Here is a 16,295-nt window from a genome sequence, read left to right on the forward strand (position 1 = left end):
CTTTTTACCTTGATGTCAGAGGAGTAGCACATGGGCTAGTGCAGATCTCTGAAAAGAGCAGTGTTCATTTCCTGATCCTGCCTCTGTCTTATAAGAGCCTGCTTGGTCCCTTCAGTCGTGTCTGACTCTGTGCGACCCCATCGACTATCCTGCCAGGCTCCTCTGTCCATGGGATTCTCCAGGCAAGAATACTGGAGTGGGTTTCTGTGCCTTCTTTCAGGGGATCTTCCCGACTCAGGGATCGAACTCGTGTCTCTTAGGTCTCCTGCATTGGCAGGCTCGTTCTTTACCACTAGCACCACCTGGGAAGCCCCTATAATAAGAACCTGAGAGTAATTAATTTCTACACCACTTCTGTATTTTTAGAAGTGTGTCAATAAGGTGCAGAGGCTCCATCGCCAGAGGGGAGAGTTTGAACAGTGAGATGAAACTGCCCAGGTTCAGCTCCCAGCTCTGCCATGTTGTTTAACCCACCTGAGCCTCAGTTTCCTCATAGGTACAAAGAGGAGAATACCACTAGTTTCTGCCTCATAGGGTTTTGAAGCGAAGTGAAATCGCTCAGTCCTGGCCGACTCTTTGCAACCCCATGGACTGTAGCCTACCAGGCTCCTCCGTCCATGGGATTTTTCTAGGCAAGAGTACTGGAGCGGGTTGCCAATTCCTTCTCCAGGGAATCTTCCCGACCCAGGGATCGAACCCAGGTCTCCCGCATTGTAGACAGACGCTTTACCGTCTGAGCCACCAGGGAAGTCTCCATAGGGTTTTAGGACAATTAAATGTATTAACAGATGTAAGCATCTGCACATAGGTAATGCCACATAAATGTTTGCTGTTATGATTACTCCCTGGGAATATGAAGAGAGAAAGTATGAGTAGAGGATGGAGGTGGTTGAAGAAAAGGTTTTAGAAATAGATTATATATGAGAACTTTGCTCTGATTCTGTGCATGTTTGAGACTACTTTCCAGTGTTGTCCTTTAGGGAATTCTGTTCCTAATCCCGTTAGATGAATTGACACCAAGATGGAGACTCCTTGTATCCAATTCTGTGCTGTAGTTAATATTGTCATGGAGAACTTCCAGGGTATTAATAATGAGTTAATACACCTATGAATGTTAAATGTGTTGGAAGCAGTTTCCTGATGAGCAAATAGCAGATGTGGCAATAACCATGGTCTAATTGCCTGAGAGGCAATAAAATATAGCTTTTAGTGCTTTTCTAAGAAGATATTTGAAAGTTGAAGTATTTGCCACCAAAGGCCTTTCAGTTGTTCTTAGCGAGATGAAGTGTAGTGCAGAGTAGGGGGGCTTCAGAGTGTGTTTCCTTTCTATACATCTAATGTATCTCTGTAAATTGTAGAGTTTTCTACATAGGTTTTTGGTTTATATACTTCCATGTTTGACTTTTTGGTGTAGAGTGGTAGCTTTCATTGTCCTACAAATTCTAATGAAAAATAATACTAGTTACCTTTTGTTGTCAAGCACCGTCGTGAAGGTTTTATATGTATCAGCATACATCGTCTTCACAATAATATAATGAAGTTACTATGATTATCACTGTTTTCCATTTGAAAAAACTGAGGACTTCCCAGGTCATGCAGTGGTAAAGAATCTGCCTGCCAATGCAGGAGGTGCAGGAGAGGCAGGTTTGATTCCTGGTTTGGGAAGATCCCCTGGAGAAGGGCATGGCAACTCACTCCAGTATTCTTGCCTGGAGAATCTCATAGACAGAGAAGCCTGGTGGGCTACTGTCCATAAGGTTCCAAAGAGTCGGACATGACTGAAGCAACTTTGCACACACGAGGCTTAGGGGGTGAGCTTGCTCCAGGTTCATCAGAGGTAGCTGAATTCCAAGTGGCAAGAATAGGAAAGCCCAAACACTTAACCACAACCCTCTAATGTTCTTTAAGTTTCATCAACTTAAATCAGCCCTACCCCCTGCTAGGGGCTTGGAGGTATTTTACAAAGTGTGCTTTGAACTGCTCTTGTGTCTGGAATTCTTTTTATGAGACAGTACTGAGTCCGGTCTGGTATGTTGGGAAGTTGGCGTTTCACGCCAGTATTGTCGGTGTGTTTCACTGAGCAGGGCTTAGCCTGGGTGCTTGACAGCTGCTCTGTGTGTGTAGGTTCTCCGCTGAGGACAAGTTTGATTTATGGAGGAGACCTGGAAACAGTGTTCACGAAACACTGAGACCTAGGACTTGAGTCTGGCCAGCTGCTGCTGCTGCTGCTGCTAAGTCACTTCAGTCGTGTCTGACTCTGTGCGACCCCATAGATGGCAGCCCACCAGGCTCCCCCGTCCCTGGGATTCTCCAGGCAAGAACACTGGAGTGGGTTGCCACTTCCTTCTCCAATGCATGAAAGTGAAAAGTGAAAGTGAAGTCGCTCAGTCATGTCTGACTCTTAGTGACCCTATGAACTGCAGCCTACCTGTCTCCTCTGTCCGTGGATTTTCCAGGCAAGAGTACTGGAGTGGGGTGCCTTTGCCTTCTCCAAGTCTGGCCAGCGTTCGTGTCCAGTTAGCAAACAGCCCTTCACTGCCTTCTGAGAGCGAGAAGGAAAATGCCATTTAAATAGCGGTTTAGAGCTAGAAGAGGGGCAAAGAAGGAAAGCAATTTACCAGAGATGTTAACAAAATCTCCAGTGCAAATAAAAAATAAATGTGGTACAGCTTTTACATCTACTGTGTGTGTATTTTCAGAAAGAATGATTCTTTTTTGCAACAGAGATGCTGACATATCCATGACAAGTTTTACAGCAACCATTAGAGAGGTTGTGCCATGTGAAGAGTTCTTCCTCTAAATTTAGAATAAAACTTTGCGTCTTTTATTGTCAGGATGTGAGCTTAATTATAGCATGTTGCAAACTTTCCCTTTGTAAAGCACCTGTGTGTGTCTGTGCTCACACACGCGCACACATGTATGTCTCGAGAAGTTCAGGTGCTATTTTTGTTTTCCTTTTGAAGCATCAGTAATAGTCAAGTATGATAGTTTAAGAAATATGCTATTTCTTGACCCTCAGTGAATTGATAAGCTCCCTGAGGGCAGGAAGCATGGTTTTTCCTCTGTTGTGGCTCTTACTATACTACTTAATAATATTTGTTTACTTGAATAAAACCAAGAGTGTCAACTTAGGGTGTTTGGAAGGCTTTCAATTTGATTTTTACTTAAGTACTAATTTTTCTACTGGAAATAAATTTTTTCCAGCATGAAAACTTACATTAAAAAAATCTCTAATTATTTATCATATTATCCCCCACATTAGCAGTTATGTGTTTGGTTTAGTTATCTTTTGACTATTTAAGAATTACTTTCCCCCCTGTGTGTTTAGCATCAAAATTTTTTTTACTGCATTGAGATTATTATTCACATTAACAGGCTCATTACCCAGACTAAAAAGTACTTGATTCTGGCCACCAGTCCTTCATATCAACCATGAAAATTTGCTCCAATGCACATTCCCTGAGTCTGAAAGAATCAGCCTTGATGGTTTACCTAGAAAAATAATAAATTCCACTTTGCCTTTAAAGACTTTAGTATGAATCTGATGCATATATTATCTTTAGCTTCTGAACATAAGATTTTGCCTCACTTAGCACACTGTAAGTTTTCCCTATTGTGTATATTGAATGATGAATTCAAAAGACATCAAGATGAAACTAGCCCACATTTTGGGGGGTATAGTGTTCACAAGATTTTATTGGTATTTTCCATTCTGTTTCTACCATCATATCATTTGGGGAAACTTAGCATTTTCTCATTAGAAGATGTCTGGTGCTAAAATAGAATGTAGTTAATCAGGACAGAGGAGATGTGCGGTGCATACACTTAATAGGAAGCAATCCGCTGGCTCCTTATTACGGCTGTTAGTTCCCAGGCAACACCTTCCCCCTTTCTTCGTTTGTTTCATACAATGGCTTATTAAAAACCACTGCCTGATTAAACACTTTTGATATGCGGTACCTGGGTAGGTAGAGGAACCTGTGCTGATGACCTAGAGAAATTAAAACATTTTAACGATTGAAATAAAACTTTGATTTAGTTTTGTTAAATGTAGGGGAAAAATCTGCCTAGGACAAACATTTATGAAATATCTATCTAGTATCAGGCTGTCTAAATGAAATCAAGTTGGTGAAGCTAAAGTTAAATGATAATTTGTTAACTTTTAAATAGCTCTATGCAGTTAAAACTTTGACTTTAAATTGTGTCTAAAAGAGTATTGTAGACAATGCTGTCTTGCGTATGTTTAGTTTTCATATTAAGTATAAATATTTGAGTATAAAAAAAGGAATTAACATCCAGCAATCATCAATCCATACTACTGGGTATGAAACTTTGGGGCTTAAGGATACATCTTTTTAAAAATGTTTCTTTACAAGGTTTTAGACAATAGTCACTTCAGTGTATTGCTGGAAGTTGTTTAAACCTCTGAATTAATTAGAAGTAAATAAAATAGATAATTTGCAGGAATAGAAAGAGTTCTTTGTTTTGGAATAGTTTAGTCTTTTAAAAAAAAAAAAATCTGGAATCAGCCATTCTTCCCAGGAGCCTTTCTTCATTTTAGCAGAAAGTAGTTTTTGGAGGCCACAGACTGGGCCATAAGGACACTCATTGTTACAGGACTGTCTTGTTAGGCCTTTCAGTTGACAGAGCTAGGAAATGTGTGTGTGTGTTTAAAGAAAAACTGTCATGGATTTAGACTGATATTTTAAATTCAAATTTAATATTAAATAATTTTTTACTTTAAAAATTATTTTGATAAATTCAGGATTTGATATGTAAGTATTAAAGATGCTTTCATTGAGGTATCATTGATATACATTATATTAATTTCAGATGTGCAACATAATATTCGATATTTGTATATGCTGTGAAATGATCTCCATGTTAAGTCTAGTTAACATCCATCACCATGCCTTACAGAATTTCTTTTTCTGGGGATGAGAGTATTTTAAGATTTACTCTTAAAATAGCAACTTTCAGATATGCAGTTAAATATTATTAACTTTAGTCGCCATGCTGTGCCCTACAGGAAGAGTTACTTGCCTTGGAATAATTCAGTTTTAATTGAGAAACTAAAATTTAACTAGCAGAGAAGCAAAGCTCCCCTTAATTGCCCAAGAAAATAAGGAGGAAAAGGGGAAGCCTGTGAGAGTGAATGGAACTGCTCAGAGCTGACCTCAAATCAGAATTTCTTGGAAATCGCCTTTATCCTTGCCTAGGGCTTGAGGCGGAGAAGGCAATGGCACCCCCACTCCAGTACTCTTGCCTGGAAAATCCCACGGATGGAGGAGCCTGGTAGGCTACAGTCCATTGGGTCGCTAAGAGTCGGACACGACTGAGCGACTTCACTTTCACTTTTCACTTTCATGCATTGGAGAAGGAAATGGCAACCCACTCCAGTGTTCTTGCCTGGAGAATCTCACGGACAGCGGAGCCTGGTGGGCTTCCATCTATGGGGTTGCACAGAGTCGGACACGACTGACTCAACGCAGCAGCAGCAGCAGAAGGGCTTGAGGAGAGGGAATCTTCCGTCTTTTAAACTTTTGCTTTTAGGTTGCAACCTATCCTTTAGTACCCTGTTGTGTTTCAAAATTTTGTAGTGAATAATCAACAGATTGTAGATAATCAACAGAAGGGAGCTATTTAGCATATAAAACCTATTGCATTCTATTGCAAGAACACCTCCACTGAACATTTTCTAAACAAGTAAATTACATATGTTCAGTGTAGGTATTAAATACACCTTGATCCACATCCATGTTTAGTTCTGGTTCTTTCTATTTGCATTTTAGCCCAAATAATATGCTGCATGGGCTTCCCAGGTAGCACCAGTGGTAAAGAATCCACCTGCCAATGCAGGAGGTGCAAGAGACTCATGTCGATTGCTGGGTTGGGAAGATCCCCTAGAGTAGGAAATGGCAACCCCTCCCAGTATTCTTGCCTGGAAACCTCCATGGACAGAGGAGCCTGGTGGGCTACAGTCCATGGGGTCACAAAGAGTCAGACACGACTGAGCGACAGAGCTCATATGCTGCGTAATTACTTGGACCCAGAGCTGGTCATTTCCTGGAATTCCAGGTTTGCTGCAGCGAGCTTATCTCCTTAAATAAACCCCAGACATCCTCCTGTGTCCCTCCTCCACCCCCACCTGCCACCCCAGGGCTCTAGTTCCGCTGACTTCCTTTTCTTCTTCCCTAAGGTTCAGTTTGTTTCTTCCCTACTTCTTTTCTCTATTTTCAAAGCAGGGACACTTTCCTTTCCCAGCCCCTGGCAGTTTCTGACCTCTCTAGAGCCCTCTCCAGGCCCCTTCAATTGTGGGTCCTCTTTATTCTTTTCCTGTCAATCATACCTGGCTTCTCCAATATCTTCTTTTACCTCCATAGGCTGTAAAGATTATAAACATTTTTTTCTCTAATAGAAGAAGCTTTCCCTTCTTTTGATGTTATATGATTGGAGGGGCACAATGCTATTCAAAACAATCCTCTATTTTAAGTGTTCTATTTTGGAAGAATCCTTTTAAATAAAAGTGAAACATTCTTTTTTATTTTTACCAGCACCCCATTTCACAGGTATCAGTAAGATAAGTTCTGATTTTACACTTTTGTTAAAAAAACTATGTTTTATTGAGGAAAAAGATTAGAATACAAACACATTTATATAAACATTTTACATTGGCACAAACTTAATATCAGTTTTCTGAGCTATGATGGTTGTTATTCTAATACAGCAGAGCAAAAGAATGTTGCCCAAATTAACCTGTCAATTTGAAAATGCTTTGTCTCACTGTAACTTCACAGAAACCTGCTTTATTTAGCTTTGAGGAATAAACTAACCAAATCACAATTCAGTTTTCTAATGTAACTGCTCCAACATGGTTTCTATGTAGTTTACATATATAATGTATACTGTTTTTACATAGGAGAACCAGAAGTCTGAGTTTTTTTTTCTCATTAACAGTGGCAATATGTACAACAGGGGGCATACCTTGGTAAGAAAAAAAAAAGAGTCATGAAACTGTACTTTCTTAAAGTTTGATTTAAGTCATCTTTCTGAGTGATTTAAGTAAGATACAACGTAAGACAGAGGGGACCCAGGGGCCTCATGTCATAATTATAAAGTGGTGTCTCTCAGATGAGATACCTGACTGCATTCTTGTGGTCAGTGTCGAGTCCAGATTGATCGCAGAGAACTGGCTTCAGTAATCGCACAGCGGTTCCAACATGTTTGTAGTGGGGCAGAGGAAAGGAAAGAGCAAACTGCAATGCTTTGTTTGTGCTCAGCAGCCCACTGTTAAGCGGGCATGGACTCTTGAGTCTCTTAGCTTGGCCATTAAAGAAGGTAATGAAATCCTCTGGGTTGTGTCCTCCTTGATGTTAAGCCTCTTTGTTTGGTATTAAAAGTTTCTAATGGGAAGTAAGAGAGGACTGAGTAATTCACTCAGTTGTATGTTCATACTGAACTATGAAGGCATATTAGATCAAAGGGCCCAGGGGCAGACCATGTGTCTATGTCTTGCCGCTAGTGAGGTTTAGCATGTATCTCACCCCACTCCAGTCCTCTTGCCTGGAAAATCCCGTGGACGGAGGAGCCTGGTGGGCTGCAGTCCATGGGGTCGCTAAGAGTCGGACACGACTGAGCGACTTCCCTTTCACTTTTCACTTTCATGCATTGGAGAAGGAAATGGCAACCCACTCCAGTGTTCTTGCCTGGAGAATCCCGGGGACGGGGGAGCCTGGTGGGCTGCCGTCTATGGGGTCGCACAGAGTCGGAGACGACTGAAGCGACTTAGCAGTAGCAGCAACTCTTTATACATGCACACATGCACACAACATGCTGACACTCATATGTACACAGATCACACATAAATGCACATGCCTTGTTAATGTCTGGTCACTATTACTGTTCCTTCTGCCTCCAGAATTCTTTGCAACCCTCAAAAAACAAACAAAAAAAAGACTGCAATACCACCACCAGAAACAATGGCAAATTAGGATTACTCTAGTTTCATGCACTAGAAGGAGGCTACAACCTGATACTTGAGGAGAAAACTTCTTAACAGACAGAATACAAGTTGAAAGTTTTATACCTAATTCATCAACCCACCTCTGTATATTGATGGCTTTGTTTCAGACTTACAGTGATAAATTCATGACTCCATGGATTATTTTGCAGAATCTACAATATGTAGGAAAACCAAAGTTTCGACACATATAGCAACTTAGACTAGAAAATCTTACACCCTGAAAAGAATTTTCAAAGATAGTGTAAGTTATTACCAAATTCTGTAATGTGGGCAGCATGTGTTGCTAATAATGTACAGCTCAGTCTAGAAATAGAAAGCAAAATAAAAAAGCCAGCATGTCTTTATGAAAATGAAAGGAATATTATGTCATCATAATGGAACCCTACACCAAATCTACATAGTAGGGGTAGAGAACATTTTAATATATGATTGTAATTGAACTAACACAAATGTGACATTCAACTCATTCATCAGCATCCCTCATGATCTATATTTAACATAGATTATAGGACAATATCATTAATAACGAAGTCTGAGAATTGAGCCAACTCCTAAGCTATGTAAGTAAATCTTAATGAGCAGCAGTTCCCTGGTACTATATGTCTGTGCACTGGGACACAGCGGAAATGGAGACTGAGCTCTACTGTGCTCTTAAACTGAAAGGCGACACATGCCCAGCGTTGTGTTATACATGGGAGGAGACATAAGTAATGGCTTCCAAGTGAAGGAACTCAGAAAAAAAAAAAAAAAAAAAAATATATATATATATATCTTTAAGCCACCTTTATCAAGGAAAAAATAGCCTTTGTTGACTTGAATGAAATATTTTTGTTTTAATTTAGAGTTTTGTCTTTTTTGAAAACATTTATTAAAGTGTAATTGATCTACAATGTTGTGTTAATTTCTGCTGTACAGCAAAGGGATTCAGTTTACACACACACATATATATGTGAGAATGAGAGAGAGAGAGGCGGCCCAGGTGGTGCTAGTGCAAAGAACCTGCCTGCCAATGCAGCAGACATAAGAGACGTGGGGGTGTAAGAGACACGGGTTTGATCCCTGGGTTGGGAAGATCCCCTAGAGAAGGGCATGGCAACCTACTCCAGTGTTCTTGCCTGGAGAAACCCATGAACAGAGAAGCCTAGCGGGCTACAGTCCATGGGGTCACACAGAGTCAGACACCACTGAAGCGACTTAGAACACACACATATATATACACATAGGTATATATACATTCTTTTTGAGTCTAACTTACCTTTATTGTGATAATCATTTCACAGTGTATACATATGTCAAAATATTACATTGTACACTGTAAATATATACAATTTTACTTGTCAATTATACCTCAATAAAGTTGGAGAAAGAATCTCTTGGCCTTGGAAACCACACAAAGCCCTTGGGGTCAGACTCTGAGGGTTGTGAGAGTGTCCACACTGGCACAGGAGACAGGAAAAACGGGCAGTGCTGTGCGTGTGGCATCAAAGAGGTGCTTTTACCTAGCAGACAACCACAAGATCAGCATTTGTCTGTCTAGCCTCAGAATCCAGCAGGGATATCAAGTTGAAGTCTGTGTGTCTTAATCTGTCTGGCTCCTGAAATTTTGAAGTCTGGCAAAATTGCATGAAGGCAGGAAAGGTGTAATATAATTGATGGAGGCACTTCTCCTAAATTCATCAGCCAAATGCACATCTGTGTGCAGAAAAGCAAAGAAAAAAAGGGGCCAACGAAGCTATAGGAGTGGCCGACATAAAGTTGAGTTCTGTTATTGTTGCCTTTGAGGTTAAGTAATAAAAATGTCCCTTGACATAGCATTGTCTAGACTAGACTTTTGCTGTTAACCCTTAATTCGCTGTAAGTTGTCACTGACATGAATGCTGTCGGGGTTTGTGATAGCAGGTTCAATCTATGACTGAGATTAAGAGTAAAGTATTTAGTTCTAAGAAACAAGAGTGCAGTAATCATTACATTTCCAGGAAGGGCGATACTTGATGAAATTATGCAGATTTTAATTCAGTACTTAAAGAAAAGTATCTCTACAAAGCATTTTACTGAGTGTTTCTTTTTTTTTTTAATTTACAATATTGTATTTTTAGAAATTATAGCTAATTAGAAATCAAAGTTGGAGGATAGCATTTTAGCCTCTCTTTCCTTCTCATTCCCCTTGTTTAAAAACAAAAATAAAAATAAACAAATGGTTTCTGACTTATTTTTAGAAGACGCTGTGATATAGTTGTTTGACAGCTGGTAGGAACTTGACTTTCCGTTGTGTGTGTGTGTGCGTGCTAAGTTGCTTCAGTCACATCCAAGTCTTTGCAACCCCATGGACTATGTAGCCCGCCAGGCTCCTCTGTCCATGGGATTCTCCAGGCAAGAGTACTGGAGTAGGTTGCCATGTGCTGCTCCAGGCGATCTCCCCAACCCAGGGATCGAACCCATGATTGATCCCTAAAGTCTAGTCTAGCCTAGATCCCTACATCTCATGCTTTGGCAGATGGCTCTTTATCACTAGCGCCACTTGAGAAGCCCCACTTTCGTGTAAGCCCCAACTTATTTTCATCAAATATTAGAACAGACTGCTGGCTCCTGACTAGCCTCTTTGCTTTTACGAACAAGATGAGTTTCTAATGTTTTGGGTTCTTGAAAAACTCAACTGAAACCATGATTTCAACAGAACTTCCTTTAGAGGGGTCACTTTTTAGGTTATTCAATCTTAGGCATACAGTATAGAGTGGCAATGGCACCCCACTCCAATACTTTTGCCTAGAAAATCCCATGGACGGAGGAGCCTGGTAGGCTGCAGTCCATGGGGTCGCTAGAGTCAGATACAACTGAGCGACTTCCCTTTCACTTTTCACTTTTCACTTTCATGCATTGGAGAAGGAAATGGCAACCCACTCCAGTGTTCTTGCCTGGAGAATCCCAGGGACGGCGGAGCCTGGTGGGCTGCTGTCTATGGGGTCGCACAGAGTCGGACATGACTGAAGCAACTTAGCAGCAGCAGCAGCAGCATAGAGTGGGAAATAAAACTCCCTAAAGACCATTTATCCTTCTTTGATAAATTATAAAAAAATAAGCAAAACTTCATAGATAAATAAAGAGACAAGATACTTTCAAGTTCAGGGTATGTCTGTTCTTTGGATAGAAGAACAAGTCAGTGTTCTTCATTAGGTCAGTGGTAAAGCCCAATCTAAATCCTGAAACAGTTTCTTGAAGGAGACTTTTCGATAGGGAATGAGGTCCTAAGGACCCTTCTGGTATAGTCTTATCAGATCATATCTAAAACGTAAGGTTCAATAAAAGAACCTAAATGTTTATACAAAACAATTCATTGAATAAAACTGTGTTCCATAACTCAATACTTCATTACCACAAATGCTATATCTTCATTACTTAGTAAGGGTAAAATTTGATGTGCTATTACTTACCTGCAACACATTGCTTGTAAAGGATAGAAAAAAACTGAACACTGTGTTTTGTATATATCTGAATGTGTTTGAGCAGACTCTGGGAGATAGCGAAGGACAGGGAAGCTTGGCACACTGCTGTTCGTGGGGTTGCAAAGAGTCAGACATGACTTAGCGACTGAACAACAACATACATGTGTAATAAAACTGTTATATAAAAATAAAATAATATTTGGAAAGGCTATTCAAATGGCATTGTTGGAGGAGTTGGGGGACCAGGTAAAGAGGAGGCAGTGAGAGCAAATATATCTTGGAAGATCTCTAAATTACTCTTTTAAAACAACAAGGCAGCTGAAGCATTGAATAAGTGTTAGAAAAAGGAAGCACATGGTTTTTGCTAAGAAAGGAATGACCCCAATATTGCGTGCAGTGGATTTATGGTCTTACCAGAAAGGAAGGACGGGGAATGTTGGGGTGGGGTGGAGGGGTCTATTAACAAGATACTGCCAAAATCGCCTGTGCTTGATGAACGGAAAGCTTCCTGAGTATTGTTTGTGGAGTATATGTTTATTGCTTAAATCTATTTCATGTAGATTATTTATTTATAACTTTAAAGATAATTTAATATGTAAAACCTCCTCTGCAGAAATGTGGGTATTAATTTACAAGCATCATTTATTGCACATATGGCTGATGGATTGTTATGAGTCAGAACCAATAAACTTGCAAGGATTCTTAGAATATCTGTCTGGAAAAAAAAAAAAGGAGTGTCTTCATGGTTGCCGTGTAACTGCGTCTGCCAGGAAAACTGAAGACTGCTGGGCCCGTGTCTTGCTGAGCTGGGGGTGGGGGGTGGTGAGCAGTAGGGAGAATGGTAAAATGGATGATGAATACCTGCTAATTGAGTGGATATTGGCAGCAGTTCATTGCCCAGGACAATGTCTGGCAAAGCGGAGAGCTTTGGCTAAACCTGGTTACACCCACATTTAAGTGCCTGTTTTATAGAATAAGCCAGGTGATGCTAAGGAAACGGGGTTTTGTTGAAACAAACCAGGCACAAGATTCAACAAGCAGAAAATTGCTATAGGCTTCAGGGTCTGTTTTCTCTCGGTAGATAAAGACTCTTGTCTCTGTGTTCCAACATGATGTTAGGCCAAGGATGTTTAGAGAAACAAGAGCGGCAACTCACCAGTTTTCCCGGACACAGAGAGAACACGTCGAGTTGAGTTGGGTGTTTGCCCCAAGCCCTTTGGAAGATGAGGTCGTTCTCTCTGCATGCTCTGAAGTGAGGCGTGCGGAGAACCACGTGGTTCGTATTTGTCTTTGAGAAGAAATAGGAGCACTGAAGAGTCCCTGCCAACTCCCCCACCCCTTTCCAAGAGAATGATGGGCAAGCATGAAGGCAAGGGGCATCTGCCTTCTGATGAAGGGAGAGTGACATCAGGGCTGCCTGGAAGGCAGATTCACATTTGAATCTGTATTTCCAGTTGAGAGAGGAGGATTTCCATGTGCCTTTTCACATAGCCTTCCATTTCTTTTTTTTTTTTTTTTTTGGCTTGTTTTTCTCTCCATTTCTTCCCTTCCTTCTCCCTGCCCCCTCTACAAACACTCACACACACATACACACTCGCACTCACACACCAACATGTTCACAACACAGTCTCTCTCTTACCTTCTCTCTCTGGGTTCCCCCTTGCTGCTTTGCTAGATACTGCTTTTCAAACAAAACCCCAGGCTGACCAGGAGACAGAAGGGACTGTGGGTTAAGAGCTGCCTGTTACTGTAATCATTTATTAGACCTGAAGTTTGATTGGCCAAATTGGATTAAATGAATATTTAGCAGGCAGAAGCTGTCCTGCCTGGGAACATCAAAGCAGTGTGACAGACCCCATGACCCGCCCTGGTATCAGGCCTGACAGAGCAGCGGCCACTGATGGCTTTTACAAGCAGGACCCAGGCCTTAACCATCCTCGCAAAAGACCTTTTTGTGATTGTGTACCTGCGAAGACATACGTACGGGTAATGACCTAACTGGGAAGAGAATTTGAAAGAGGATAGGTACATGTACATTATAGCTGAATCTCTTTGCTATACACCTGAAAGAGACCAACACTGTTAATTAACTATGCTCCAATATAAAATAAGATTTTAAAAAATTCACATCTATAGGAAGGAAGGCGCTTCCAGTGTAAAATGTATTCTGTGTTGGATGTCTGTCTGTTTTGTCCCATAGCCACATACACCACCCCTCCTCAGGCCCCTGACTTTGCTCCTATTAAGAAGATGTTTGGGGGCTGCTGCTGCTGCTGCTAAGTCGCTTCAGTCGTGTCCGACTCTGTGCGACCCCATAGACGGCAGCCCACCAGTCTCCGCCGTCCCCGGGATTCTCCAGGCAAGAACACTGGAGTGGGTTGCCATTTCCTTCTCCAATGCATGAAAGTGAAAAGTGAAAGTGAAGTTGCTCAGTCGTGCCCGACTCTTAGCGACCCCGTGGACCACAGCCCACCAGGCTCCTCCCTCCATGGGATTTTCCAGGCAAGAGTGCTGGAGTGGGGTGCCATTGCCTTCTCCCATGTTTGGGGGCATTTTAGTTCATCTCTGGCAGTAAGCTACAGAATAAGGAACAGCAACACATTCGATTTATTTCAGAAGATAAAGAGGTTCACTCTAAGGATGCTTATGGGCCGGGCCTGAGTGGAAAAGTCAATGAGGAAATCTCCGGGCGCAAACCACGCCCTCTCAAGGGTCACGTGGTCCATCTGTCACCTGTCTTGTCTGTGTGTGTATGGCTTTCATTTTATTCCTTCCCTTCCTTTCTCCCTGTTCCCTCTCTCCCTGTTCCATCTCTCCCTCTCTTCCTCCCTCCTTCCCTCCATCTCTCCCTCCTCCTTCCTTCCCCCTCCCTCCCTTCGTCCCTCCCTACCTCCCTCAACATCTCTTTCCTCAAACCACTCAACTTTGGCAACTCAACCTTTGCACATGGCTCACCCCTGCTCCTGGCCTCCTCTCTTAACTGCCATCCTTCTAGTTCTGGGGCCACCGCTAGCTGCATCTCTTTCTCTTGTGTTCCCCAACACGTTTCCCAGAGTTAGAAGCTGATGGAGGAATTTCATCTTTCAAGCCAGCCTGTGTCTACAGAGAGCAGGTTTTCCCTGGATCAGGGGCTCCTCCCTGGCTCCATCAGCTGTGACCGAAGGCAGATGGCCTCATGAACAAATCTTGTAGAGTTTGGTCAGTTCCCTTAAAATGCAGACACAGGAGATCGACACTGCTGGTGGACGAGTGTGAGCCTTGATTAGGTCTACATCACTATTTCTTTTCCAGTGGTTTTTTATCTATGCAAACCTACTTTAAAAGGACTTCAGATAACATTTTTCTAGAAATGAAGATTATTAGTTGACAGTACTTATTTGGAATTTGTGGTTTAGCCAATATTTCCTTGGTCTAGCGGAGACCTGCTTGGAAAATAGTGTCTATTAGTACTGAAATAAATGATGTGTGGGGGGAGGGGGGATTTGGAATGCTTCACAAGCTGTTCTGTTGATCCCCTCAAGCACTTTAGAAGCAACTGGTTTATGTGTAAATAATCAATATGCTAATTACAAATAAAGCCTTAACTACTAATTAAAGCCTTAACTGACACCCATCACTGTTAACTAAGCAACACTTTGTTACCCTTAGTTAGCTTGAGGTGTTACACAATCCTGAGATCAATGAAACTCCTTTAAAACATTTTATAATTTATTCTTCCCCCACAATGACATTTCTCCATTTTCTGTGGTTCAGCATCTGTAGATTTATCAACAATGGATCATGGGGTCCTGTGACACTTATTGAAAAAAATCCACACAGAAGCAGACCCCTGTAGTTCAGCAGCTCAAATCCATTGTTCAAGGGTCAACTGTATTTACGTAGCACTTACTTATTAAGTATTATAAGTAATCTAGAGATGACAACGCATACAGGAGGATGTGCATAGGTTTTATGCAAATACTACACCATTTTATTTAAGGGACTTGAGCATTTTGGTATCTACAGGTGTTCTGAACCAATCCTCTGTGAATATCAAGGATGACTGTATAAATTAAGCAATAAAAATCTCATCACAGGGACAGAGAGTTTGTGGGAAATCTCTGCACCTTCCCCTTCAATTTTGCTCTGAACCTTAAACCGCTCCAAAAAAAAATAATAATAATAAAATTGTAACACTTTGTTAAAGACGATCAAACAAAAAAATGCAAGCATAATAGAAAATTAATGCCCTGATATGAGAAACAAGGAGAGAATACCTTTTATTTACATCATATTTTTCTAAAGTTTGGTCAAAGGAAGGCAGTCAAAACAGCACTATTCAATGAACAAAGCAAATCAGGATATTATTTCTCAAGTACTTTTTAAGTTCTTTTCACTCTTCAGAAAGTGATTCCAAAAAACAGAGATTACTAAAGAAGACCATACAGGAGGGTTGCTGACATTGTGAAGATGTTTAGATGGCAGGAAGAATGCCTTCCACTGACCTATACAAACATCCAGAACTGCAGTTTGGTAGGAAGAAATTAGAGCAGGCATGGGGATATGCTCCAGAATATGTTATTCAAACGGGCTTCCCTCATAGCTCAGTTGGTAAAGAATCTGCCTGCAATGCAGGAGGCCCCGGTTCAATTCCTGGGTCAGGAAGATCCCCTGGAGAAGGGATAGACTACCACTCCAGTATTCTTAGGCTTCCCTTGCGGCTCAGACTGTAAAGAATCTGCCTGCAATGCGGGAGACCTGGGTTTGCTCTCTGGGTTGGGAAGATCCCCTAGAGAAGGGAAAGGCTACCCACTCCGGTATTCTGGCCTAGAGAATTTCATGGACTACACTGT

General features: G+C 41.4%; 1 protein-coding gene across 5 annotated transcripts in view; it reads left to right on the top strand.

The window, feature by feature from the left end:
• The window catches only part of MAML3 (mastermind like transcriptional coactivator 3), a 460,203-nt gene that overhangs the window by 208,867 nt on the left and 235,041 nt on the right, over positions 1–16,295 (top strand). The window lies entirely within an intron of this gene.

Source organism: Bos taurus, chromosome 17 (assembly GCF_002263795.3).
Source record: "Bos taurus isolate L1 Dominette 01449 registration number 42190680 breed Hereford chromosome 17, ARS-UCD2.0, whole genome shotgun sequence".
Taxonomy (NCBI): domain Eukaryota; kingdom Metazoa; phylum Chordata; class Mammalia; order Artiodactyla; family Bovidae; genus Bos; species Bos taurus.